This window comes from Chlorocebus sabaeus, chromosome 16, assembly GCF_047675955.1.
Source record: "Chlorocebus sabaeus isolate Y175 chromosome 16, mChlSab1.0.hap1, whole genome shotgun sequence".
Taxonomy (NCBI): domain Eukaryota; kingdom Metazoa; phylum Chordata; class Mammalia; order Primates; family Cercopithecidae; genus Chlorocebus; species Chlorocebus sabaeus.
Genome location: NC_132919.1, coordinates 52,933,944 through 52,960,335, shown reverse-complemented (window position 1 = coordinate 52,960,335; position 26,392 = coordinate 52,933,944). Strand labels below are relative to the sequence as shown.

General features: G+C 50.6%; 1 long non-coding RNA gene across 1 annotated transcript in view; it reads right to left on the bottom strand.

Moving 5' to 3' along the window:
* Window positions 1–690: 690 nt before the first annotated feature.
* The window catches only part of LOC103243100 (uncharacterized), an 86,881-nt gene continuing 61,179 nt past the window's right edge, over window positions 691–26,392 (bottom strand). Inside the window, exons 2-3 of the long non-coding RNA XR_005238872.2 lie at window positions 955–1,028; window positions 691–870 (exon numbers count right to left, since the gene is read on the bottom strand). This is a non-coding gene — a long non-coding RNA (uncharacterized lncRNA). The remainder of the gene's footprint in view (window positions 871–954; window positions 1,029–26,392) is intronic.

Here is a 26,392-nt window from a genome sequence, read left to right as displayed (position 1 = left end):
ATTTGTGCTCTCTTCTGAGCATCATTCTATACTCCTTGAGGTTAGGGACACCTTGGTAGTGACCACACCCTGCCCCACACAGCCTGGACCTGGCTGACCAGTGATGGAAGGTGAGTACAGGAGCGCCGTCACCCAGAGTTCACCAAACCTTGGGAGTGAACGACCCAAGAGCCCCAAGGTGACCTTGGTCTCTGCCCATCATGCCTGGTAGAGAGCACCTACCTCCAGGAATGGAAGCAGTGAGGGAAGCTTTGTGTTTTTCAAAAGAATAAAGTGCAAATTGGTTGTCTGACTCCAATGCCAAACACCGTGCCCAGCAGGAGATCCCTGCGCAACCTGCCAGTGCTGACAAGGAGGAAGCAGTAACAAATGCCATCTCCACGACAATCACATCACAGCGTTCGCAGGCAAGAGTGGGGGCCTGGGCCACACACTGGCTACTGTGTTTCCCTGCAAGTTTCCAAGTCACTGACCACTTGGGATCCCTGCCACTTTACAGATGTGGAAACTGATGCTCTGTCCATGTCATTAGTGCAAGCATCTACCCAGTGCTTGGATCTCCTTAACAGGATTGCAACCCTAGAGTTAGTTCTAGAATCACTTGAGGGGCTGGGGTTCTGTTTTATTTTATTATATTTTATATTTTAATTTTTATAGACACGGGGTCTCACCTTGTTGCCCAGGCTGGTATTGAACTCCGGGTCTCAAACAATCATTCCACCTTAGCCTCCCAAAGTTCTGGGCTTACAGGCGCGAGCCAGGGTTTTGTCTGGCTTATTCATGGCTCTATCCAGAGGGCATTGCCCAGCGCTGACACACACAGTAGGTGCTCAAAAAACATGCATCTCAGGAACAGGTGGTAACTGGGGGCTGAGAAGGGAGAGTTGGTTGAATCCCACAGCCCAGCACTCGGCCCCTCTTCCCTCCTGCACCCCCAGCCAGGTACCGACTTACATCTGCTCCGCATCCAGACACCGGAGATGCTCTGGGGAGATGGACGGGTGCCTTGTGAGTTAGCGATCTGCCTCCTACAAGACAATAAAAAGGGCTAATGAATTTAAAGCCCACATAAGGCAGCAGCGAGGTGAACATTACTTGTGTACAAGCCTGCACGGGTCTAGCATTTTCCGACGAAAACATGAGCCACCCAGTGGGAGCTTCTGCTGGGCCAGACCAACTCCAGGTAGCTCCCTGCCGGGCAGTGGCTAATGCCAAAACAGGGCACATGGCTAGAGCAGGTCTCCCTGTATGGGGTTATCTGCCAGAGCACAGAGCTGCAGAGCCGGCCAGCAGCAGGCCAAGGCCTGGGTGACAAGCTGCTTGCTCCCAGTGGCTCCAGCCTCCAGGCCCCGTAGAGTCAGCTGCTGCACCTGGCACTTCATTTACAGATGGAAGCTGGCATCTCTCAGAGGTCTTCAGCCTCTGGAAACAGGCTCGGGGGACTGACTGACCCTCAGCATTTGATGTTGGCATCATCTTGGCTTCCACTACAACCGCAAGTCTGCAGAGGGAAACGGACTTTGCATGAGTCTGGGGTCAAGTCTTGACTTAGCCACGCCTTCCCTGCTGTCCCTGGGCAAGTTATTCAGCCTCCAAGTCACAGTGTACTCCTCTACAAAAGAGACAATATGTGTAAAGCTCTACGAAAACTGCCAGGCCAGTAACAATCAAGCAAGGAAGCCAGTCTGCTGATATTCTCGGGGATGAATTCTCCAGTCTCAGCACCATCGGCCAGGGAAGAGGGACGGGTATTATAAAGCAAGAAGAAACCCCAGTTTCTGTTCAGCCTGGCAGAGGGGCCAGGTCCTTGTTCTTTCTTCCTGTCTCCTTTCTTTGCACCTCTGACCCCACTGATCCCTCCAGCCTGGCACCAGCTAAAGGCTCAAGGAGAAATATTCAATATGCTCCGAGAAATTTCTGCACCACTACTTGCCTTTCTTTTCAAGGGCATCGTTCCAGAGTGGATTGGATCCAGGACATCTCCCCCTGCCTATGTAAAGAGTGGCCTGACCTGAGGTCACAGCCCTCTTGGGCAGCCCTGCATTTCATGATGGAACCAGGTCACGGCTTGGGGGCTAAAGGCTTGGCTGTTTGGGCCCAGCTTCTACCTCTGTCTAATCCTGTATCCTCCCCCTTCCTACACAAGGTTGATTCCCCATAAATATCATGCACCTGACCTTTGGGTGTTTCTTTCTTTTTTTCAGATGGAGTCTTGCTGTGTCCCCCAGGCTGGAGTGCAGGGGCGTGAGCTCTGCTCACAGCAACCACCGTCTCTCAGGGTCAAGCAATTTTCCTGCCTCAGCCTCCCGGGTAGCTGGGATTACAGGTGCCCACCATCACACCCAGCTAATTTTTGTATTTTTAGTAGAGACAGGGTTTCACCATGTTAGTTAGGATGGTGTCGAACTCCTGACCTCAGGTTACCCGCCTGCCTTGGCCTCTCAAAAGTGCTGGGATTACAGGTATCAGCCACTGCGCCCAGCCTGTTGCTATCTGCAGAACCCAACCTAGGACAGCCACCTCCTCCCAGCACAGGTGCCCACTCTGCTGCCCTCCCAGCCCCACCCTCTGCAGGAATGCCCCATGCAGGACCCCTTCATCTTCACTGTTTCTACCCCTGACACCCCTCAGCTCAGTTCAAATCTTACCTGAAGGCATCCCTCTCTTCTTCTCCCTCTTCCCTTCCAAACATCTTAATTTCCTGCTGCTGGCTGTGTGAGGAATTGTTTACCACCATAAACCACAATACAATTCCATAAATATGTTATTTATCCTTCCTATTATTATTCCCCATTATTTATTTCTGAAACTCTATTATTAAATCTGTAAAGTGTTCGGTGATACACTGGCAATGAAAGACACTATATAAAGGCGAGTTTATTATTATTTTTACTCTGTGATTAAAACAAGGAAGAAAAATGAACCATATTAAATCAAACTGGATTTCCTTTTGCCTGCAGGGGCCCCTGCTTTGAGGTGAAGGACGGGCCCCTGGGGCCTGGGCTGGGTGAACACTCTCTCCTCCATGCTGGCTGCTCTCCCAGCTTCTTTCTCGGCTGCTGTTGGTGACACTAGGGAGAGCTGCAGATTTGAAGGAGGTTCCGTCGCCGGACGGAGTTTGTTCTGGGCAAAGCGAAAACGATTCCGTTTGCAATCTTACTTTTTGCCATCAGTCACTGCCAGTGACATGAAGAGGTAATAGAAATGCCCAGGAATCCTGCATTTTATTTCCATTCAGCAGCATTTCTCTTGCAGGGGAAACATAAATTCAGCCGATTTTTGTGCAGATTTTGCAAAATTAGTCTCTTTCCATCTAGCTCTGTGTATATATATATATACACACTCCATCCAGGGGCGGAGGGCTAGTTCTGCCCTGTGATGAGAGAGAATCTCACATAGAAAAACTCATCCAGGGAGAGATGGAAGGAGGGAAGGAACAGGAGGCCCAGAGGAGAGACACCTGGTCAGCCCGCAGGTGGGAGGATTAGGGGCAAGGGCGGAGAGGCTCTCTGCATCACCTGGCAACGCCCCCGCCTTTAGTGCAGTGGTTCCCTGGACCAGCAGCATCAGCATCACCCGGGAAGCTGTTAGAAATGCAGTTTCTCAGGCTCCACTTCAGGCCTACTGAATCAGAAACTCTAGAGGTACAACCCAGCAATCTGTTTTAACAAGCTCGAGAGGTGATTCTGATGCCAGAGTTGGAGAATTGCTGCTTAACTGCCTTGCAACTCAAAGGGAGAGCAGGCAGCATCACCTGGGAGCTTCTCAGAAACGCAGAATCTTCAGCTTTCTCAAGACCTGCTGAATCCGAATCAGCACTTTCACAAGTGTCCCAGGGGCTTCCCTCACCCATTAACGTTTAAGGAGCATGGCTTTGGTGTTTTGGCCGCTGGGTTCAGGTCCAGCAGGGCAGGGTTAGGAAAGAGCTTTTGAGGGTGGAAGCTATGGCCTGGAGCTCTGGGGCGATAGAGAAATGAGTGGGACATTTAGGGATAAAGGAGCTGGGGCCATTGGAGCTGAGTACCCGGAGGCTAATAAGAAGGGCCCAAACAATCGAATCCAACTCCAACTTTTCACATGTCAGAGTTAAAGGCAAAAATCATCTCCACAGGCTGAACCGGAGATGTCTGAGTCCTTAGGAGCCAAACTGACATCCTGTCACTGTTGTCAAATCTTTATGACATGCTCACCAAGAGGGAGCACAATTGAGCAGGCGAGGCAACGACTGTGTGACGGCCTTCAGATACTTTTATATACTGTGGGATGTCACAAAACCAAGCGTACTCACTGCCAAGTTGGGATTTGTTGCTATGGAAACCATTGGACTGAGCATGGAGAAACTGAAGTTTCAGACCTCAGTCCCCACACTGACCCACCGCGTGGCTCGAGCCAAGTCACCCCACATTTCCATAGCTGGCTCCCACTTTTTAAATGTCTGTTCTGTCCCAGGCACATTCTTTTTTTGTGGCAAGAATATTGAAGATCTACTCTCTTAGCAATTTTCAACAACTTTCAAGTATGGCACACGCTATTACTAACTCTAGCCACCACACTGCATGCTAGGTCCCCAGAACTCATTCATCCTAACGAAAATTTTGAACTCCCCTGGCCCCTGGCAATCACCATGCTACTCTCCACCTCTACAAGGAGGCCTGGGACGTTTTATAACTCACTGTTATCTCTGACAGTGCATTGCATCGTCATTAACAATGCATCGCTTAATCATTACTCTGTTCTGCCTCAGTTTGCGCAGAAAGAATAATGTCCCCCTTGGTTTTTCTCCCCATGTGATCCGCAGTTTGTTTTTTATTTTATTTATTTATTTTTTTTAGACGGAGTCTTGCTCTATCACCCAGCCTGGAGAACAGTGGTGTGATAGCTCACTGCAACCTCTGCCTCCCAGGTTCAAGCGATTCTGCTGCCTCAGTCTCTTGAGTAGCTGGGATTACAGGTGCGCGCCACCACACCCAGCTAATTTTTGTATTTTTAGTAGAGGCGGGGTTTCACCATGTTGGCCAGGCTGGTCTTGAACTCTTGACTTCAGGCGATCCGCCCGCCTCAGCCTCCCAAAGTGCTGTGATGACAGGTGTGAGCCAGTGCGTCCGGCCTCATTTGTTTATCTTAAAAGAAGAACTGATTTTGCACCTGTACCCTTGCTCATAAACTTCAAACACTTCGCAGTTCGGGCCAGCCTGGACTCAGCCCCCTACAGATGTGACTTTTCGTCACTCAGGACAGCCCTCTACCTTCCGCCCAGCTCACTCCCCTCTGCTGGTGGCCACCCACACGTGGCGTGTTCACCTGCCCCTTCCACAGAACCATGTCCACCTTGGAGTGTGGTCAGCCTGAAACCACGAGGGCCATGGTCAGGGGAGGCCACCCCTGAGCAGTTTGGGGGAGACTCTGGACTTCGGGACCCCTTGAGCAGCTTCCTGGGAGGAGGCTCAGTGGATCCTCCTTCTCTCTGTGAGCTGGAGTCAAAGGGGACCAGGAAAGAGCAGATCTGAGCAAACTACTTCTAGAAGCCTGATCTGAGGACAGATGGACATTTCTTGGAAAGGACCATAACGCCCCAGTCAGTGGCAGCCGCTTCTGTACCCTCCACCCTGAGGAAGGAAAACAGCAGCTGCTGTTCCTGGGGACCAGCCTCGGGCCAGAACCTGCACAGCGCTTTACAGGCATCCCGCACCCCACTCAGTACTGAGTGTGCACACCTCCCTGAAGCCTCTCCTTGCCCATCCTGATCTCTACTGGAGTCGCAGGATCTAATGGATGGAAGGCCTCTTACGGACCACGTGGTCTCATTTCACAAAGGAGCAGCTCGACTTGCTGGTACTCACAGCTGGCTCATGCCACACCTGGGATTAAAACTCAGGCCGTGGGACTTCCTGTTGAGGGAGTGTGTCCAAACCAACCACAGGGAGAGGAAGGAGTCACATGCCCCCAGGGAGGCCCTGCTGAGGCACCAGCCACCTGGAGAACTAGCACTTGATGGGGAGATGCAAGCATGCCTTTGTGCACTCACTGATTTGTTTATTCGTCCACCCGTTTGCTCGCTCATTCATTTATTCAACAGCTATTTGTGTCCTGCCACGTGCCGAACACCACTAGGCATGGGAGATATAGTTTGCACGCGAGAAGGGCTAACAGGTGAAATGGCTGCCCTATGCTTAGCCTGACTGACTGCAAGCAAAGCCCAAGGAAGTCAGGGTCGCCTGGGGAAAGACCTGATAGGTCTCCGAATGTTTGCCGAATGAATGCATGGCAAGAGAGAAGCCACTGCAAGCATAGAGATCTGTAAATTCTGGGAGGTGGTTTGCTTGATGGGTAAATAGGTGCCCTGAGGTTTGTGCTCTAAATGACCAGCAGTGTGGTCAATCTCTTTAGCTATCAACCCTTTTCAAAAATGAACTTTAATTTCCAATCATTTGGGTCTCTTGACACATGAGAGCCAAGTCCCTTCCCATGAACTCATCCGCGCAGGGAACCTGGTTGGATCTGTCACCCACCTTACCCTGCAACTCCTCTGCACAACTCTGGGTTCATGCCAGGGGTCATCTATGTCTTCCCTGGAAACATCTCAGTCATCAGCGTTAGTGGTGAGTTATGAGGCTGGAGAGCCCTCGGTTTCTCTTGGGACATATTTCAACCTGGGCAGCTCCCGAACAGGTTTCCCTGCAGCTCCTCTGGTATTTCTCAGTCCCAATTTGCCCCCTCTGCTCCGCCAGGAGGTACAGGGTGCTGGGAATGAAACCTTAGGAAAGAGAGTTCTTCCTTGAGTCAAGTCCAATGAGCCTGTCTTTGCACAGGCACCTGATAAGTGAAGTGGTCAGCCTTGTAATGAATGTTTCTGACCTCTGACAAACCCTCTCCTCTTGGAACTGGGGCCTTGCTGGTAACCAGAGAGGTCCTGGGCCTACCCTTCTCTGCTCTTCTGGGAGGGAGCTGTTTCTCCCACCTGGGCCTCTTTGGGGAAGGAGCAAGGGAAAAGGGCAAATCTCAACCCCAAAGACTTTATGGAGACTTTGCCTCTGAGTCTGCTGTCTTCCATCCACCTCTAAACCATTGCTGTCTCCTTCGTCCCCACCTACTTCTTCTCCACCCTCTTCATACCCCGTCACTTATTAACTCCAACCTGCAAAAATAGCCAAATGATTTCCAAGCCCTGCAAGAGGCAGATAGATAATGACAGAGCGACTTGGTGCGGCAGTAACAAATTGTCCGTATTATAGCACTTTACATCTTGATATCCATTCTCCTCAACGGGCTTATCTGTAAACCGACTGAATTCACACTGGGATGCTAAGAAAATAGCTGTCATATAATAGATGGGGTCTCCCAGAAAATGAACATTTACAAATGGCTGTAGCATTTACTTAAAATGTCATGCCAATTGCTTGCTGTTGTCTTTATGCAATGAGATTGATTTTACTGCTCCTTGGAGTCCTCAGCCTTGATGGGTAGTTTTTAATGCAGCAGGGAGATGCTTTTGCATTTAATTTATAAATATAGCATGCCAAGCCATGGGCTCTTTAAGGTGCAGCCTCGAGAACGGTCCAACCCTCTTTTGCCCAGATCCTCCTTTCCTCTCTTCTCCTCTCCTCCTCTTCTTCCCTAGAGGATAAGTTGAACCTGGGCAGGGTCTGAGTTGATCCTATTCATGTATTCAAATGTATGCAGATGTATGCATTTTGTTTAATAAGTTAATTCATTTGCCAGGCCAGGCAGTTAGGGGTTTTCACAGTGTAATACCCACACTCCATTCTCCCTTTCATACCCGATTATGCCCTGGGGTTTTACTTGCAGAGTTTCTGGAGTTGGAGCCTAATATGGGCTGGGGGGAGGGGCTGCTTGCCTCTTGGATAAGATGGCTTCGGGGTCTCCCCAGGATAAGACCAAGGGCTCTGCCCAGCCTCCCGGGTATCTAGAAGCCCTGGGAAGTCCAGTGCACCTGGAGAAGTGTGCCTCCTTGAGACCACAAAACAGGACCACTCATTTCTCCCTTATCTGCTGAAAAACTACTTACAACTATCCTTTGACTGGCAGCCCCAGGTGGGAAAACAACTCCCTCCCAGCCCCAGACCCAATGCCCCGTGTTCCCTGCAGCGTTTTGCATCCTCTTCCTTGAGGAGGTGAAAAGAAAGAGCCGAGGGAGGAAGAGACGGATGAGCTGCCAAGGCTAGATGGAATGGCCCGTTGCTTCTCCCTCCTATCTGCCCTGGGAAGATTTCCCACTGCACCTAGGAGTCTTGATAGAGCCCTTTCCGTCTCTAGAAGCCTGGCCGTGCCTGCGAGGGAACAGCATTTTCATCCAAGGCATTCTCGGTGTGCAGACCTGGATAGGAAGTGGATTTCCTTTGGATGCGGGTGTGTCCTTCAGCCGAGGAGCGGCATCGGCTGCTTGTCATCATTATTAATACTAATAATGCCTCACCTGGGTCCCCCTCTGCAGGACGGCTTGCACATCCATCACGCCACCAGATCCTAGGAAGCAGAGGCGTTGGCATTCTATCAATCATTTCTTCAGCAACTATTTATTGAGCACCTACTATGAGCCTGAGGCTATGTGAGGACCTGGGAACAGATCGGGGGACACAACAGATTTGGTGGCTTCTCTTGAAAGCAGCTCTATTCTGGCAGGGAATGGAGACACATCCATTGGAGCTATGATGGGCTGCGTGCCTGCTGCACCTGAGCCTGCAGGAGCAAGGAAGGGTTGAGGGTGGCCTTCCTGGAGGAAGTGCTATGGAAGCCAAGGCCTGAGGGATGCGTAGAAGCTGACAGGCTGGGATTGAGGGAGGAGTGAGGTACAAAGGCAGAGTGTTTTCTGGCAGAGGGGACAATATTTTCCAAGGAACTGAAGCTCAGAAAAGATGAGATATTCTAAGTCACACGACTAGGAAATGAGTGGGAGACCAGTTTCTATGCCTTTGGGTTCCCCTGGTGGGAAACTTCACAGGTGAGGAAACTGAGGCAATGGTCAACCCAAGTCTCCTGACTTTAGGGATCACCCCTCCCCTTAGGAGGATAAACACCAATGAACCAGCCCCTTTCATGGAAAATGATCACTTCTCAGATAGATTAGAGACAGCTGCAGTTGTCAATGCTGGTCTAAAAAAGTGATTAGACAGAATCTAAATAATGATTTAGATTAATCATCTGCAAATGACCCTCAGTGGGGACAAGAAAATAACAAAGAAAGCCAATGTGTTCAGAGTGTTATTAATTACTTACATCTAAGACCTAGCACGTTGTTAATGTTCAATAAATTGCTGAAGAAGGAGAGACCCCCCCCCACCAACTTCCTCCGTGGAGTCTCAGGCCTCTCCCTCCTCTTTGCACCAGGTAGTGAAACCCCCAAGATCAGATGCAGAGCCCTCATGCAAAGCCGGGTCAAGATGTCAACTGACAGGGGCCGAGCTCAGTGGCTCATGCCTGTAATCCCAGGCTGAGGCGGATGGATCACTTGAGCCCAGAAGTTCAAAACCAACTAGAACAACATAGTGAGATCTCATTTCTACAAAAATATAAAAATTAGCTGGATGTGGTGGCGCATGCCTGTAGTCCCAGCTACTCGGGAGGCTGAGAAGTGAGAGAATGACTTGAGCCCAGGAGATCAAGGCATCAGTGACCTGTGATCGCACCACTGCACTCCAGCCTAAGTGACTGAGTGAGGCCCTGTCAAGAAAGAAAGAAAGAAAGAAAGAAAGAAAGAGAGAGAGAGAGAGAGAGAGAGAGAGAGAGAGGGAGAAAGAAAGAAAGAAAGAAAGAAAGAAAGAAAGAAAGAAAGAAAGAAAGGAGAGAGAGAGAGAAAGAAAGAAAGAAACAAAGAGAAAGAAAGAAAGAAAGAAAGAAAGAAAGAAAGAAAGAAAGAAAGAAAGAAAGAAAGAAAGAAAGAAAGAAAGAAAGAAAGAAAAGAAAGGAAGGAAGGAAGGAAGGAAGGAAAGAAAGAAGGAAAGAAAGAAGAAGGAAAGAAAGAAGGAAAGAAGGAAAGAAGGAAAGAAAGAAGGAAAGAAGGAAAGAAAGAAAGAAGGAAGGAAGGAAGGAAAGAAAGAAAGAGAAAAAGAAATAAGAAGAGAAACCAACTGAGAGAAGCCTGGAGCTGAGAGGGGCCTAAGTTCACCTTGTCCAACCTGCTCCTTATGTAGAGGGGGGAAATTGAAAGCTGCAGACAGATGAGGCTGTGTCTAAAGTCCCAAGAGAATTGGTGTCAGAGTAAGAACTAGAAGGAAGAGCTTTAGATTCTTCTGCACTGGCCAGGCCTTGAAAATGCAAGTATTCTCTTCTAAGGAAAGCAGCCCCAGGCGCTTCCTTGAAAAGTCTGCTCCCACCCCTTGTGCCAGGGGACCTGGTTACCCTGGCAACCATGCTGGGCAGGGGAGACTGCACTCCAGCCAAAGGTAGTTTTGGGTAAGCCAGACACAAGGGACGCCAGCCAGGGTGTTCCATGTGGATGCTGACTGTATTGGTTATCTATTACTTGGTAACAGGTCATCCCAAAACTTAGCGGATTAAAACAATAATCACTTTATTATCTCTCATGATTTCTGTGGGTCAGGAATTTGAACAGGCTACAGTGGAAACTTATCTCTGTTCTCTGATGTCTGGGACCTTGGCTGGGAAGTTGAGAAGCTGGGAACAACTCAACAGTTTGAGGATGAAATCATCTGGAGGCATCTTCACTCATAAGTCAGGTGGTTGATGCCCATTATTGGCTGGGACCTCAGCTGGACTTTCAACCAGAACACCTCCACAGTGTCTCTCTAAGTGGGCTAGTTTGGGCTTCCCACCGTCATGGCCGCTGGGTTCCAAGAATGAGAGTCTCCAGGAGAGCTAGGTGGGATTGCGTGGCGTTTTTATAATCTAGCCTTAGAAGTCACTTCATGTCACTTCCATATATTCTATTGGTCAAGGCAATCATAGAGCTCCTTCCAGGACTGAGGGAGAATAATGTCAAGGTCAGATGTACATTGATATGGTTTGGCTGTGTCCCCAACCAAATCTCGTCTTGAATTGTAGCTCCCCTAATCCCCACGTGTTGTGAGAGGGACCCCATGACACGTGGTCATTGAATCGTGGGGGCAGGTTTTTCCCGTGCTGCTCTTGTGACAGTGAGTCTCACAGGAGCTGATGGTTTTATAAAGGGCAGTTCCCCTGCACATCCTCTCTTGCCTGTGCCATGTAACATGTGCCTTTGCTCCTCCTTCACCTTCCGCTGTGATTGTGAGGCCTCCCCAGCCATGTGGAACTGTGAGTTCATTAAACCTCCTTTTCTTTATAAATTACCCAGTCTCAGGTATGTTTTTATTAGCAGCGTGAGAATGGCCTAATACAGATATGGAACAGGAGATATTACTGGGGCCATCTTTGCCCCAGTAATCTGCGCCTAAGCAGGGCCTCAGCAAAATACTCAAATTCATTTATTTTAAGAAGAATATTTTTGAGTGCCTGTTATGTGCCAGACACTGCACTAGGGGATCTCCTCCTGTGTCCTCTCTGGGGGAGTTTGAAGAAAAGTACACAGCAGCTGCTGAGTCACCCTAGGGAGACGCAGACAAAAACAAGTTGATAGGTTGATGTGTGGCTGGGGAGTCCCTGCCTGCAGGCCTTTCCCTCAGAAGCAGCCACATCTGTACAAACACAGGTGTCCATCTCCACCCTGACCCCAGCAAGGTCGGTGCAAGGGCCACATCAGTGTGGGTGTGACAACCTGGGGTCTGGCTGACCCTGGGGTCTTGCTGTATCATGTGTGCAGCATCCGCTGCCCCTAAGTCCACAGGAGGGCAGGAGAGAAATTCTGTGTTTATAGCCTGCCATGGAGCAGAGTCGTGGTTTCCCATTTGCTCCTCCTGCTGAGCATGACCCAAAGCCTGCCATCATCTTCCCTTTCCACATCCCCACCTGGGCTCCTGCCTCCCAGGCACAGAAGCCTTCTCAAGGTCCCTTCTGGCCCCAGCCTCCTTTCAACCAACTGAGTCTCACAGAAGCATGTGGGTTTGCTTTTCCCCTCTGTCCCAAAGATTTTCAATCTGCATTGCCATTTTTATTTTCAATGCACCCCCACTAACTCATAAGGGTTCTCAGAGGCCACCTGATTCTTGCATACACCCAGGCATGGGCAGCTTACTCCAACTCATGTCGTTTGCAGACAGCTGAACCCCTTAGGAGGTTCTGCAATCTCATTGAAACAACACTAAACTCATCTCTAGATCCCACTGTGCCTCTCTCGCCCCACTGAAATAATTGTGGATTAAAGGAATCTCCCCAGGCAGAACTGGCATTTGTGCTTATGTATAAATAGGGAACCTTCTGAAAAGTTCATTGTGGTGGTGGATTATGGTGGTGACTTCCCAGAGAGAGACCAGGATTGCTTTAATGAAATGAATGTGTGCAGTGCAAGGGTTGAGTCTAGCTGAGGGGTTTGACAAGGGGCAGGGAGGAAGGGTGGTCTGATCCAGGAGGAGCTATTTAGGAAATGATGATTTCAGAGAGGAAGGAGGTCAGGGGAAGCTGAATAATTTGTGGCAGAGCAGATCTTATGAGAAGAAAGGCCAGAAGGAAGGGCAAGAGAAAGTAAAGATGAAGCCATTAGCATTCCTAGGGGTGGATGAAGGCCAGAGGGCTCCGGATGGTTAATGGGAAAGGTGGCTGCTGGGCAGCTGCTTCAGGCAGATGCCAAACTGGGGAGATCTGGGCTCAAAGCAGAAGAAGACCTGCTTCTCCAGTAGCCTTGAGGCAAACAGGTACAACTCTGAGTTGGACTGGAGGGTGGGAAGTAAGAGTGGAGCAGCAACAAAAGCTGTAACGTTCGTTCATTCATTCATTCATTCATTCATTCATTCATTTTTTTCAACAGTCACTTACTTGGTTTCTACTGCATGCAAAGCACTGAATTACGCAACCCCCTAGCAGAGGGAATCCCCAGAGTCAACTGAGGAAGTGACCTTCCGCACAAAGGTCACCCTCAGCAGAGTGGACTAAAAGGTCCAGGGAGCCCCCAAGAATGCCACAAAATGAGAGGAAGGGTCTCATTTTGAGGTGCTTGGGACCTGAGGAGGACAAGTGGCTCTTATGGGGGCAGGACCCTTTCTGTCTCACCTGCAACTTAGAAAAGCTGCATCCCTGCTTCCCTCTCGTGTGGCTCCCCAGTGCCATCCGCATCCTGTGCTCCTCCTCACTCTGGGTTTCCAAGTCCTCTGTGAATGCCTTCCTTCATCTGATGGTCATCTCATTGGTCTTCTGTCCCCTCTGTCATCGGAGCCTCTCTTGACCCACCCTCCTAAACCCCAAACCCCGGGCTGGACCTGCCTCTCTATCCATTCAAGGAAGTTACCCCAAGGACTTTCCAACCTGTGCCTTGCCCACAAATGGTGGTGTAGGTGGGGAGTCACCATCCCCCTCCTCTTAGAACTCCATGACTCAGTGGCTGTCAGTTGGGGCAATACTGCCCATCTACCGGGCACTTGGAAATGGGGCAGGGGCAGTTGTTGCAATGGCCAGGGGGTGCTGCTGGCATTTGGAGCATGGACACCAAGCATGACCAGCCCTGTGCAGTGCACTGCACAGACCCACAGGGTGACCATTCGCCACCCCCCAACCCCCAAGGTGCCCTGCTGATAAATATGAAGTGGGGGGCCCCCTAGCCCCCCTCCTACCCCCATTCACTCCAGGCTATCAGGGAGCATGACCTAATCACACATACCCGGCTCAGCCCTTCTGGCCTCTTGCACCCTTTCTGAACTGCGGAAAGATTTCCATCCTTGTAGATGCCTTGCCCTGCCAGGCGCTGGCTGCCATTCTGGGGGATATTTTCAATTCGGCAGGGAGGACGCAGCAGCCCCGTGGCCCCACAGCTGTGCCAATCCAGCTTTTATGGTAATAAGGCTGCAACCTTTGAACTCCTGGGTCTAAAGGAGTTTGACATCTGAGTCCATCTCTCATCTGGCTCCAAACTCAGAGAAAGGACCACTGTTGTGACTGATCACCAGTGCTCAAAGCCTAACAGACCCTGCTGGGGAGGGTAGGAGGGTCTGGGCCCAGAGCCTGCAAACTCAACCAGCAAAACCCATCCAGGGCATTTCCAGGAAATGGGCATTCCCGCCTCTGTCTCCAACATGAGCACTGGAAACACTTTTGTGTATCTCCATTACAACCTTCTCTGCCCGGCTGCTTCCCTTGTGCATTGGAGGTCAGGTTTCTGTAGAGGCCCAGGGAATCTTGGGTGCAGCCATGAAGCCCCAGCACCTGAACTGGAAAAAGGTTCCTTTTCCTTTGGTCTAAGGACGATGGGGGAAGGGAAGGCTAAAAACAGGCTTTTGATACACCTGATCGATGTGAGAAAATTGTCCTTTCGTTTTAAAATTGCTCTTGGCCATGAGGACATCTGCACCCCATGCACCTTTTTCAGTTGTTCTGTGTTTGGCTCCAAACCATTGGAGGACAGATTTGTTGGCAGTTCCCAGATGTCCAGGCCAGAACAGCCTCTTCTGACCTTAGTCAAGGTCAAGGGAAGAACTAGCCTGCCTTCCTCTCCCTTGCAGCTCTTTCTGCTTCTTCCTGGGCAACAGCAAGGCACTGTAGTGTTTGGGAACTCACCTGGGAAGAGGTGACACCTGCCACGGAGCTGTTGGTGGAGAGCGAGGCCTCACTGCTCCAGAGAGAGCGAGAAAGCACCCACTTTCAACTGCTCGGCCCTGGTGAGCTTGCCTGAGATTGGAGTGAGACATCCCTGCCCCCCTGCATGGCTGTTTGAAAGAGGACCCCACTTCATTAAGAAGGCAAGTGACCCCTTCCTCGAACCTCCCACCCACAGAGGAATCCTGGCTACAGTTGGAGCAAGGCTGGGTCAGCTTCCAGAGCCTCCAGCTCCGACTCCAGCTCTGGAAGTTGACCCAGCCTTGCTCCAACTGTAGCTTCCAATATACGAGTGTCCACCACGCATCCCAAGCAGGATCTGTACCATCTTCTAGCCACTACACCCCCACTGACTCCCATTCTCCCTGTGTACCTCACTCCAGCCCGGCCCATTCTCCCCGAGTGGGTGCTATCCCCAGACAGGAAGGAAGCCCCTCAAGGTGCCAGGTGAGTTCAGGTTCAGATCCCAGGCTGAGCTGCCCAGGCTATGTTGGGGAAACCCTTGGGGCACTGACCAGGAGCCCATTGCCCCCACAAGCCACTCCCAGGGCTCCAGGTGGAAGAACAGACTTCTATCCCTGGTCATGCTTTGTCTCCATGCTCTAAATGCCAGCAGCACCCCCTCTGCACTGCGACAACTCACCCCTGCCCCATTTCCAACTGCCTGGCACATGGGCAGTATTGCCCTAATTCCTCCCAATGCCTTGCTCTCAGTAGGTCCTCCGACCCTGTGCCCCAGGGGAGGAGAGGGCCGGCCAGGGGTGAAGGGCAGCGGGACAGACTGACCTCCAGAGCAACTCCTGAGTCCACAGGAACAATCCACCCATCCCGGGGACTGGAGCCGCCCCCATGCCCAGCAGGCCCTCTCCTGGCTCAGCACTACAAGGGGCTGCTCCAGTCACCTCTTCTCTCTCAGCTGGGGAGGCCCACAGCCTACAGCCACCTGGGTCTTCAGGGGGTGTGTAGACACCAGACCACTCAGGCTACCCTGGAAGTGTTTTGAGCACATGGACCAGCCCTGAATTTTTCTTTTTCTTTCTTTTTTTTAAAATCACTGAAGGCATCCTGTCCTCCAACAGCTCTGAGGAACAGGCAGGGCCAGTGTCACAGTCCCATTTTGTACATGGAGAAAACTGGAGACAGCCCCTTTACAATTTCCCTTTGTAAGGCCCACAGGAGCTGGCACAGACGGGAGCTCCTTTTCCACATGGTGCCTCCCGAAGCTGCATTCTTCCGCCTCTGGCTGCCTCCCCTCGCTGTTGTGGCTGGGCTGGGAGGTGGTTGTGGGGCTGGCACTCCCAGAGAGCTCCAGGACTGTAGTCTCCTCATCTCTCTTCCCACCTGGCTCCAATCCCCACCATCTACGCCAGCACCAGAAAGGCCTGGACCAAAGGAGGTGGGTAAATACAAAGGAAGCAAGGCACATAAGCCGCTGAGGTGTGAAAACCTTCGGGATCCTGATGATATTCAAACCCGGAAAGGTCTCCAAGGAGGAAATGCAAGCCGTATGTTCTCTGAACCATTCTCCATCCTTGCCTGTGGCATTTGGCAAAAATCAGGTCGGACCGGACATCCCTGAGATGGAGAAAAAGAGGGGGAGGATTGGGTTTGGGTTCCCTGGTTTTTTGGCAAAATCACAGGGCCAGGACAGCCTGTCTCCAGGTCACAGAGAGGAGGCACCCAGGCCCCATGACAGAGGGTGGGAACTGAGGGTCGCAGAATGCCCTTTCCTGAAGAGTCTGCCACGGCCTTCAGCCAGTCTTTGGGGGCTGCAAGACTCCGAGTCTCAAGGTGCCCAGCGGAGCCTACCACACCTGCCCTGCACGAGGAACTCTGGAGTCCAGGCCATGGACCAGGATCCCCGGTGCCTGTGGTCTGTCCAACCCCGGTTGGAAGGTGAGGCGACGTCACCTTGGGCATCAGGGAGGAGAATGATGCACGAGCCGGCACAATAAATGGAGACAGATCTAGTTTGAGAGTCTCCAAAGATGATATTACTCAGCAGCCTCACGCTTTTCATCTGGAACTTATTGGAAAAGCTCGCTAAGGGGATCAGCTGCCCCCCAGGCTCCAACTCCCAGCTCCCATCCAATTGGCATTAAGGCCCTTTAAAGTATTACTTCTCAACACCATGAGCATTGTATGTTCCTGACAGGATAAGCCTGCCACAAATTAATACCTGGGGCAGATCCTAAAACACAATTCTTCCCGGCTGCAATAATTCCAGCCAACCCCTCTATCTGCGCTGACAGATGCAGTAAATCTTTCATCATTGCAATTCATACGTTGTTTTTTTCCTCTGGTACCCAACATAGCCAAGACAATAAACTTTACCTCCTTTTATGATTATCGATGTGCTTATAGGGCGCCCATGCTGCCTGCACCACCACTGACCCACCCGGGGTCTCATTGTGCTTATAGGGAAGCAGCTCCCTTTATCCTGCAGGCTCACAAGCCCCAAGTGGAGGCTGGAAGAGTTGGTGCGCTGGTGTCTGGGAGAGACAGAAGTGAGAGGCTCCTGTCTCTGAGAAGCTGAGGGTGGCGGTCAAGGAGAAGGAAGGGGGACTCAGCCCTGAGGCTGCAGGGAGAGACCAAGGCCAGTGAGGACAGCGGGGAGAGCCTCAGGACACAGAGGTCCTCTGCCTGCCCTTGTGCCGGCCAAGGTGCACGAGTGACAAACTCTGCTAAGGTCCTGTGTGCAGGGGACTCTGAGAATTGCCATGTGACCTGCCTCATTCCACATTCTCCTTATTGACAAGCACATCACAGAGATCCAGATCTGGGTCCTAGCCCCATAGGCCTTGATTTCTCCATCTGCAAAATGGGATTTGTGACACAAGCCCTGCCCGTTCCACAGAGCTGCGGGAGCACAGGATGCAGGCTGTACGTGGTAAAAAGTCAAAACATGATGTCCAGGACTGGGCCCAGGTGCCCAGAATGCCTCCAGGGTAGCCTGCACAAAGGAAGTCTGCACGTTGGCAGGTCAGCCCTGCAGGGCTTGGGGGCATGGAGGCTGCATCCAATTCCTAGGACTGCCACAATAAATCATCCCAAAGCAGGAAGCTGAAAACAACAGAAATGTGTTTTCTCCCAGTTCAGGAGGCCAGAAGTCCGAAATCAAAGTGTTGGCAGGATTGGCCCCAGAGGAGAATCCTTTCCGTGCCTCTCTCCTAGTGCCTCTCTCCCAGCTTTCGGAGGTTGCCAGCAATCCTTGTTATTTCCTGGCTTGCAGATGCATCACTCCCATCTCTGCCTCTGTCATCACATGATGTCTGTGAGTGGCCCTGTGTGTCTCTTTTTTCCTTTTCTGAGACAGGGTCTGGCTCTGTGGCCCAGGCTGGAGTGCAGTGGCACGATCATAGCTCACGGCAGCCTCTACCTCCTGGGCTCAAGTGATCCTCGCACCTCAGCCTACTGAGTAGCTGGGACTACAGGCGTGCACCACCATGTCTGGCTAAATTTTAATTGTTTTGTAAAAAACAGGGTCTTGATATGTTGCCCAGGCTGTTCTTAAACTCCTGGGCTCAAGTGATCCTCCTGCTTCGGCCTCCCAAAGTGCTGGGATTACACCTGTGAGCCACCACGCCCGGCCTCTTGTCCTTGTCTTATAAGGACACTGGTTGTTGGATTTAGGGCTCACTCTAACCCTGTTTGGCCTCATCCTAACTAATCATATCTGTGGAGCTCTTATTTCCAAACTAAGGTCATATTCTGAGGTTCTGGATGGTCATGAACTTTGGGGGATACCATTCAACCCTCCACAGGATCTGGGGGGTGACTCTGCCTGAGGGGCTCCTAACAGGTCCCCTGCAGTCAGCACTCCCTCTAAGGACACTTCTCTATCTGTCCCACACCAAGAACTGCTCAGAGGCAAGACCATCACCTCGCCTAACTACTCCCCGAAGACTTGGGGTTCCCTATGGAGTCCAGGGAAGCTCAGCTTAGCCCTGAAAATATGCCAGGTCCTCACTTGGCTGAGATGCAGCTGATCCCTATCCACACCTGGGTCACCTGTTCTTAATGAACTAGCACCTGCTACCTGTAATCCCAGCAATTTCAGAGGCTGAGGTGGGCGGATCATTTGAGGTTAGGAGTTAGAGACCAGCCTGGCCAACATGGTGAAACGCCATCTCTACTAAGAATACAAAAATTAGACGGGTGTAGGGGTGTGCGCCTGTAGTCCCAGCTACTCAGGAGGCTGAGGCATGAGAATCGCTTGAACCCGGGAGGCAGAGGTTGCAGTGAGCCGAGATCATACCACTGCATTCCAGCCTGGGCAACAGAGTGAGACTCTGTCTCAAAACAAAACAAAACAAAAAACCAAACTAGCACCTGCTTTAACTTTACCCATCCACACCCCCTCTTACCCCTGACCCCTGCCATGTGGCTCATCCTCAACCTCCCTAGTCAATTCTAGAAGGATGACTCCTCTCCAACTGTTCCTCCAGGGCCTTTTTGCCAAAGGTGGAGAGTCTTAGCTGTCACCCTATAGAAGTGCATTCCCAAATTGCAGTTAAATTATACGTTCGCCTGTTAAGTAGCACTTTAAGCTGGCAGGGAAACAGATTTTTATCAGTGGTGAATGCCCACCTCGGGCTGCTAGATTTCATGCAGGGTTCATGTGATGGGTGATAACTCTCACCTCCCTCCCTTTATGAAGAGACATGGCTCTTGTCTTTCTGCACGCAGGGAACAATAACAGACATCTTGCCCCGAGGTATCAGAGGCTGTGGGTCCCTCACCTCCTGGGTCTGGAGCCCACCCACCACTGCCTTTTCTGCCATGGCAACTGCCCGTGGGGCCTGAAAAGATCCCATCATGTCTCCGGTCCGTGGTGCCTATGCCAAAGCAGCTGACACTGTTGTTGTGCCCGAGAACACGAGGTTATTTGCTTTCCAGTAACTGTCCTCCTGTTTAATCACTGGAGAGAGGTGCTTTTGTCAGCTGCTCTATAAGTAAATGGTCTTGACATTTTTGGCAACGGGCTCTTCTCAAAGGGGCAGATGCTTCCCCCTGGGCAGGGCTTCTCGAGAGAGGAGGCCAAGCTGGTTTGCAGAATTCTCCTGGGCATTTGTCCTTCCCGAGCTCCTCCCACACTTCCTCAATGGGAAGTGTCTGCTTTCCTAACCCCTATCCGGATCTCTGAACCTTGACAGTCCTGGATGACTTCCTTTCCTTCCCCAGCCAGGGCTGAACCCTCCTTCCATGCCATCTCCACTGTGCCCTGTCCTGGGACCCTGCTGAGGCTGGAGGCTCTGCCACCAGCCTGGGTGCTTAGGAGATGAAGTCTGTGGTTCTGCTCTCAAAAGCATGAGCACCCCAGGCTGTCTACCACATGAAAAGGCTTCCCAGAGACTTCTCTGTCCTAGATAAGTTGTGAAAAGCCAAGATCAATTTGCTTCTGAAAATTAGGTAGATCAATATGAATAGCACCATCTGCTGAGGAGTGCGTGTGTCCGTGAGCAGTGTGTGTGTGCAGCGTGTGTGTCCGTGCTCACGCACCCTCGAGGATGCCCACCGTCCCGCTCCCTTCCTCACTCGCCCACCCCCCGCATCCCCCACCCTCCCCATCTTATTTGTATCTGCTCACTATTTCCTGACTTACCTCTTTTTTTTCATTTCAGAGGAGACAGGACAGAAAACCTAAATCCCAGGGAAGTGGGTGTGTGTTCACTCTGGTACAGGGGACATTGGGCTGTGCCGTTTCTGGGAGGAGGGTCCCCTGCCCCGTGCACCCCCATCTCCAGCCCCACTCTTCTGCCTCCCAAGCCTCGGCAAAATCATCAGCCTGTGACTAACTTTGGGGGACTAACATAGCAGCCACCAGGAGGCCAGAGGTCCCAATGGCTGGGCAGGTGTCACTGAAGTCCCACTGCCCATCTTAAATCACATCTCTGCCCTCAAGAAGGTATGTGACTTTGGATGTGGGTGATGAACCCCACCAAGCTTCAAGGTCTTCGTCTGTTCAGCAGGGATGATGGGATCCTCCACGGGTTCCTGCTTGACACAGAGCAAGCACCCAGCTAATAACAACAACAGCCAGCACATAGGCTGAGCATCCCTAATCCCCAAATCTGAACTCCGAATGATCCAAAATCCAAAACGCTCCAAAATCTGAAACTTTTTGAGCACCATCTTGATGCTCAAAGGAAATGCTCGTTGGAGCATTTCAGATTTTGGATTTTCAGATTAGGGATGCTGAACATAATGCAAATATTCCAAAAGCCAACATCCAAAAAAATTCAAAAGCCGAAACACTTTTGGTCCTCAGAATTTCGGATCATGGATACTCAACTGGGATTTGCCAGATGCTTGTCTAAGCATGTTATGCATATTAACTCATTGATTTCTTGCAATGGTCCCATGATTACCTGCCATTTTTATCTCTCTCATTTTAGCAATGAGGAAAGAGAGACCCAGAGAGGTCAGTAACATACCCAACGTTGCAGAGCTAGTAAGTATGGTGTCAGGATTTGAACCCAGGCAGTCTGGGTCTTGCACCTACAGGCTTTGTCCTGCCATTGGTACTTTTTTTTTTTTTTTTTTTTTTTTTGTGCTGAGTCAGGCTAGGAGCAGAGATGCAAGCCCAAAGCGCACTGGGCCAGCCCTTGTCCTCAAGATCTTCCCCTTCCTCTAGGGCACCTCCAAGGTGAAAAGGGAAGACCCCGGGCTCCCTAAGGCCTTATGCAGACAGAAGCTCCAGCCACTGAGAATGATTTAACCACATCGAGCCTGTCTTTCCCGCTATGCTCAGCAGCTTTGCTTGGAAAATGATGACAGAGTAAGATTTAAAAGCCTGGAGAACGGACTATTATTCTTATCACTGCTAATAAAGGTGAAAGCGTTTTATTTCCTGGTGTGAGTGTGGCTCAGACGACAGAACGCCTTGCTCCCTCCTCCCCATGAACTCCCGGCCTCCTTGCCTCTGGCATCTTCTGAGACCCTCCCAGAGCCTGTGCTCCTGAGAACCTCACCCCATCAGGAACCCCAGCTCTCTGCAGAATAAGCTCCTAAAAGGCTAGCAGGGCAGGGTGATGGCAAAGTGGGGTGCATTGCTCCCCTTGGGGGTTCATTCAGCAAACATTCGTCACGTGCACATTTTGTCCTGGGCACCAAGGGTATTTCAGTGAGGCACTGCCTCACTCTGCCTTCATTTCAGTAGGGGAGACAGACTATAAAATAAACTAGGAAATAGATAATACAATGTAAGGTAATGAGCCATGCTTCAAAGCAAAATAAAGCAGGGAAGGGGGGCTACAGACTAAGGGGAGGAGAGTATATTAGTTAGCAACAAGGAAGGAAGCAGTCCCCTCCTCAACCGGTATGATGGGGACAATTAATAAAGGGACAAAGAGGTGGACAGAGTCAGAGGACCCACTCAGGGATGGCCAGTCACCCTGGACCCAGCATCATAGGAAGCTGCCTGGTGCCACTTCTAGACCTAGGAGCAAGGAAAGAGAGCAGTTGCCAGAGCAGTTGCCAGAGCTGGGAGCGGGCTGTCACTATGAAAGTGACCCTGTGGCCCACTAATGAGAGAGCTGAGAGGTCAGTTCCCCAATCTGATTCTCCTCCCACCTTCTGGTCTCCTGTGGGTGACTTGCATTGGCCAAACCCAACTGGAAGGCAGAGGGCAAGGGGGTTTGGTTGATGCCGCCCACTCAGTCAGCCTCCTGTGACACAGAGCAGGGTGGGAAGGATGGGGTGCTGGCCTGGAGGGTCAGGCAGAGACCGGGTAGCTCCCGGTCACTGCTATTCCATATAGGATGGCCAGAGAAGACCCAGTAATGAGGGGACTTTGGGCAGAAGCCTGAGATCTTCGTTCCCCATCTCCATCGACACGCTCTAGACACCTTCCTCTGCTTTATTCTTCTCTCCCTTTGTGACCAGCCACAGATCCATCCTTGATCCTTCAAAGGAACTAGAATGATTTTCCCCCAAGATCCAGCTACAGTGGGGACTGAACATAGCAGCCACCAGGAGGACAGAGGTCCCAATGGCTGGGCAGGTGACACTGAAGTCCCACTGCCCATCTTAAATCATGTCTCTGCCCACAAGAGGGTATGTGGCCTTGGATGTGGGTGATTAACCCCTCAAGCTTCAAGGTCTTTGCTTGAAGATGTCGGGGGTCTGGCTTTTTAGGGCATCATGACGGCAAGACGATGCCACATCTTGCAGTGGCTACTGCCAGTGGCCCAGTGTAGGGGCCACTGTCTACACTCTAGGCGAGTGGCAGTTTTTCTGAGGTGTGAGGGTCACCCTGGGCCAGTGGCAGTTTCTCTGGGTCAGTGGCAGTTTCTGTGAGGTGTGAGGGTCACCTTCACCCTCCCCCCCAACCCCGCTGCCACTATGCAGTCTTCACTAATTCCTGAGAGAGGAGGAGAAGCCACTGAGGCAAGTGAACAAAGCTCAGGTCACTCTGGTCCCTTCCTCCTCTGGCACATTCATGGAGAACGACGGGTGCAGAGGCTCCCAAAGGAAGGCTCCTCCCTGCTCTTTTGCACCCGGGAGAGGGCTCTCTGGCCACTCTGGGCCCTCCGTGCACCTCTCGAGCACCCGCCTTCACCTCTCCTCTCCTGCATGGGAATATGAAGGCGTTCGCTCACACTCTACTGCATGAAGCCACGCGGTCCTCACCCACACACAGCTTTTGCCATCACAGCCTCCATTTGTTTAAGAGTTTTTAAGGTTCATCTTAAAAAGTTGAGTCAATGAGGCCACAAAATTAGACACAGGCACACACATACACACACACACACACACATGCACATATGCATGCTGATTTCCACCGCAGGCTTCCAATCTTATGTGGAGCAAAGTCAATGCTGTTGAGATTACTGAGGCTAAGGGAAGGTCCTGGGAGATTCACGCCCATTCTGCTCCTCCATTGCTCCATCTCAGGCCACACAGCAGCTGCCAGCAGGTCCCCTTTAAGACTCACATAACACACAGAGTGTACTCCAGGTCTGCAGAGAGAGTCTTAGATTCTTTTTCTTGCCTTTGTGACAGTCTCTCTGTTCTTCATCTATCCCTTTGACCCCAGAGTGCCTTCTTTTCTCTAAGAAGCCCTGTCCCCAGGGTGCACCCCTGCATGATAACTGGTTTTGTATAGGTTGGCTTTTAGACGCTCTGTGTGCTTCACGCTCATCACCTTTTCCCGTAGAGTTAGAATCAAATGCAATCAGCTGGCTGGATTTCCATTGTTCTTGGAATAAATTTCAAATTCCCTACTGTGACCTGCAAAGCTATGCATGATGTGTCTGTCCAGCTCCATTGCATGACCCCTCCCTCTGGCTCACTATTTCCATTCATACCTGTTTCCTTTCTGCTCCTTGAACACACCAAGCCCCCTTCTCCTTTTTACTATGTACTTGCCATTCTATCTGCCTGGAATGATTTTACTCCAGCTCTTGTCATGCATGATGGTTCATTGTCATTCTTCAGGTCTTAACTCCAAAGTTCCCTCTTCAGAGATGTCTTCCTTCCCTACCCTATCGATGAAGTCTCTCTCTGTGCTTCTAGGTCAGTGTCCTGCGATACCTCTGACTCTTTATTTCACAGCATTCATGATGATTTGTAGTTATATTGTTGGTTGAGTGTTGGTGGCAGTAGTAATGGTGGTGGCAGTGGTGTGTGTGTGTTGGGGTGGTGGGTGTGATCTGTTTTCCCCACTAAGAACCATATTCTTTGAAGTCAGGAACCAAGTCTGTATTTGTGCAGTAAAGGATCAACTTTGCCCAAAGAAAGGTTTGGGTCTTTGGCCCTGGCTCCTGGGAGGGAACCTCTATGTCCTTGGAATGCCCTGTTTGATAAGAGCATCTTTGTTTACCTGGAGTCTTGGGCCACCCTAAATTATCTATGAAAACAATGTGATTTGTGGTGGGTTGGATGGGGGGGTCTTGGACCACTTGGTATAAGTTTGACTTCTGGAGGGTCTAAAGGCTAAGGTCAACCTGGCAGGCAGTCAATCATGACTATGTTACTGAGCCCCAGTAAAATCTCTGGACACCAAGGTTTGGGTGAGCATTTCTGGTTGGCCATACCCTGTGTGTGTTATCGCACATCACTGCTGGAAGAAGCAGGTGCTGTCCACAGTTCCACTGGGAAAGGACCAGAGAAGTTCATGCCTGGTCTCTCCTGGACCCTTCCCCATGCACCACTTCCCTTGACTAATTTCCATCTGTATCCTTTCACCGTCATAAATTGCAACCATGAGTATAATGACTTTGCTGAGTTCTGAGTCCTTCTAGTGAATTATTGAACCTGAGCCTGGTCTTGGATACCCCCCTAGGCTTTTCCGTTGGTGTCAGAAGGGAAGTGGTCTTGGGAACCCCTGACCTTTTCAGTGTTGTTTACCGCTATCTTCCCAGTGCCGAGAACCACAAGTGGTATGCAGGAAGTGCTCATGAAGTATGTATTGATAGTGAATGTTCCTCTTGACACAAAGACTTTCCAAATGCACCCAGTAGTGCTGGGACATTTTCTCAACCACCTGCAGCTTCCTCATCCCACCTCATTGAGTTTAGCACCCCCAGGTGTCTTCTAGTTCCCAGAAAGTGCTGAGCACCCTCAAGCCTCTGGACTTTTCTAGAGGTTGTGTGTGTTGTCTGGGGATTCCTTCATCCACCACCTTCCTGATTCCTCATTGTCCTTCTAGATCCAGCTAATCTTGTCACCTCCCCCGGGGAAAATTCCATAGGCCCCACGTTTCCAAGCCTACCTGAGCTTACCCATGCCATCCTGTTATAACCTCTGCCATAACACATGGCATCTGGGTTGTAATGGAAAGGATTCTGAGCCTTCTCGTCCTGGAGCTATGTTGCATTTGCAAAGGATCTTCTGCTTAGATACCTCTTCTCTGTGGCAGGTGGACTCTAGGATGGTCTAAGCCCATCCCCACCTCGTGGCACTCACACGTTTGTGTCATCTTCTCTCTTTGAATGTGGGCCAGCCTGGCAACTTGTTCTAACCAACGGAATATGGCTAAGATAATAAATGTCACTTGAGCTCTTTTAAATCCAGGAACTGTGCATTTTATCTGTAGGTCTTTACTAGTAGGTGCTGTGCCAATTGCATAGCAGTAAATATCTGCATTAACAAACAGATCAACCCCTCAATAAGGAGAGGTGGAAGGAAGGTTAGGAACATGGTAGAAAATTGTTTTGAGATGATGGTTGTATAGCAGATCTCAGAATCATTTTCAGAAACAAGATTCTATCTACTCATTATGATATCTACAGAAAAGGATAGGAGATAAAACTATCAGAAGGTCATCCTCTCAACAAACTTCTTTGGAGTAGAAGTGAACTGCTCTGCCCATAGGTAGGAAATCCATGCCTCTAAGCTTTGCAGAATGATCGCCTAATCTTAGACTTGGGTCATGGGCACCGGAGCTGGCTACCCTCTTCTTCTCCATGGCAGGCTGACTCTAAGGTGGTCTAAGATGATCCCTACTTCCTGGTATTCACATTCTTGTGTAATCTCCTTTCCTTGAACATAGTCTTGCCTGGTGACTTGTTCTAATCACAGGAATATGGCAAAAATAGTGATTGTCACTTCTGAGATCAGTTTTAAAAGATTGCAACTTCTCTCTTGCTAGTGGACTTTCTCTCTTGCTGACTTCTTTGTGTGACAAAAAACTGAGAGAAGCCTCTAGCCTACAGCCAGCTGGGAACTAAAGCCCTGAGCCCAACAACTGTCAAGGAACTGAATTTTGCCAACAGCCACAAAAGTGAACTTGGAAGTGAAGACTTTTCCAGTC